This window comes from Macrobrachium rosenbergii, chromosome 2, assembly GCF_040412425.1.
Source record: "Macrobrachium rosenbergii isolate ZJJX-2024 chromosome 2, ASM4041242v1, whole genome shotgun sequence".
Lineage (NCBI taxonomy): Eukaryota > Metazoa > Arthropoda > Malacostraca > Decapoda > Palaemonidae > Macrobrachium > Macrobrachium rosenbergii.
In genome coordinates, this window is record NC_089742.1 from 15,945,668 (window position 1) to 15,948,167 (window position 2,500).

Consider the following 2,500-nt stretch of genomic DNA (forward strand, 5'->3'; position numbering starts at 1 on the left):
GAGACTTTATCTTAAAGGGCACATCGTAAAATTCTTGGACTTAGAATTTCACTTAGTCTATGGGCATTCAGAAATTTTATATGTTCACAAGACACTTCGAGCTTTCACTGTCACTTCTCCATACATCTCACCACACAAGCGCTGCCCTGATGCCTTTTTCTAACTGACTATGCTTCCAGAGTCTTCATATATGTACTGTACAGGTATTCATTCGATGCCGAAATCTGGTTAAATTTTCCCAAGTTTTATCCAGGTAGGCTTCCCTTTTCCATTAATGTTTCACGTTTACTTACCTATACATTTCGTTCAACGGTTATTATCGAGTTAATGTTATGGTGTGCAAGAGGTCACCGGGAGAGGGAGAGGTCAAGATCTCAATTAGTTCTTTTTGCCCAGTGCTGTATGAGATCAACACTTTCATTCGAATGGGCGACGAACGGTCAAACTCGGCATCTTGGATGCTTATTTCAATTATCGCTCCTTTCTGTTTTGCTCTGTCTTTATCAGTGATTTTCTATATGCCCTCGTGCATATAGAATGTTTATTCAATTGTAGACTCGATTTCATTATACTGTATATATATATATATATATATATATATATATATATATATATATATATATATATATATATATATATATATATATATATATATATATATACATATATATATATATATATATATATATACATATACATACTGGATATATATGTGTGTGTGTGTGTTTATGAAGGAAAATTTATATGTGTGTGTGCAAAATACTTGAAGGAAAATGTAATGTGTATGCGAGACCAGTTAGACTTGATTTCTTTGCGTCTATCGCAAATTCATATTTAAATACACAGAAGAACCATCACGGCAATGTTTACATACAAAATTTGTCAAATCAAAAACAAAGCCAAATCTCCACCAACCTCCGATTCCCAGCAGCCAGAGAGTAGCAGAGATCATCGACGAACAGAAGTCGTGTTTGTACGAGGCTTTCCCAGTGACTGCATGATCGATCCGTAGATGATTTTCAACACTAGACACATAGGTGACACAGTAAGTTTGAGATTGTTTATGGAAGTGATGGTTGAGAACACAAGGATGGCTATAAAGAGATAGTCGAATGAAAAGACACTAGACTTTGATGAGATTACAAGTGATTAGTGTAGTGTTGACAATACGAGTAAGGAGCTACCCATTATTTGTAAGGTAAGGACAGAGGGAAAGGTTTAGAAGGAATAATTGTTCCACTGCATAAAGGTACCATCGACATAGGCAACTGTAAGAATTACAGGTGCATATATATCATTACTCAGCATGCCATGGAAAGTGGTGGTAGGATTTCCGTCGACAAAGTAGAACAGACAACAGAGTCTTATAAGAGAAGGAAAACGGTTTGTGGATCAAATCTTTTTTGTGTTTGTGATAAATTCAGAAAGTAAGGGGAAAAACGACAGGTGACGTACATGGCCGTGTAAAATGATGATTATAGAATCAATAAAGAGGCAGTGGGTGATTACAGTCCGTTAGTCCGAAGGCCCGATAGTCCGAAGGCCCGATAGTCCGAAGGCCCGATAGTCCGAAGGTCCGATAGTCGTAGGTCTAAGCCGGCATTCCGAGGCAAGCGCCCCCCAACCCCGCCTGATTAATCCCCCCGCCTCCATGGCTAATACGGCAAAATTGTAACCAGTAAACACCCCTAAGGTACGTTATGTTGGTATTTTTATGGGTGTTTGCTGGTTACAATTTTGCCGTATTAGCTATGGAGGGGTGGGGGGCTGATTACAGTCCGTCGGACTATCGAGCCTTCTGACTTTCGGACTATCGGACCTTCGGACTATCGGGCCTTCGGACTATAGGGCGGTCACCCAGTGGGCAGGGTGCTGAGGATGTTTAGTATAGGAGATAGACTGTTGAGACTGACCAAAAGCCAAAAGTTTTCAAAATGAAGCGAAGTGAATGTTAGATTATTTAGACAAAAGAGTGCCTAGCCTGGTGGAAAAATAGATCAGAGAGCAAGTAGGACTTGGATTTTAGATTAAAGTTTAGGCGAGATAGACATCTAACCTTTGGGAAGATGGAACCTTTTTGGGTGAGTGAATTGCTCAGCCTTGTTCTGTAGTATTCCCTGACTTCATTAGGAATTTAAGTTTTCCTTTCACAAAAACAATGATCACAAATTAATGCAGTTCGTGTGTGTGCGTGCGTGTTTGTGTGTGGGTGGCTGGTAGGTAATTATGTGTATGTATGTGTGTGCGTGCGTATGTACCCATCTTTGAGTACAAGCTCTACTATGCAAATCTCGAGTAGGACTTCTTGCTCTGAACAGGTGTAAAGTACAAGTTATGAAGATAAGTTGGTTTGTCAAGAATTTCTGTTCATTGCTGGTATTTTCGTTACTTATAGTTTCTATCATTAGGCTTTGCTTTTGATAACTTTGACTATGCCTATATAATATTATATTATAATATAAAAAAGGGATAACATTGCTAAACAGGAAGTCTACTCTAC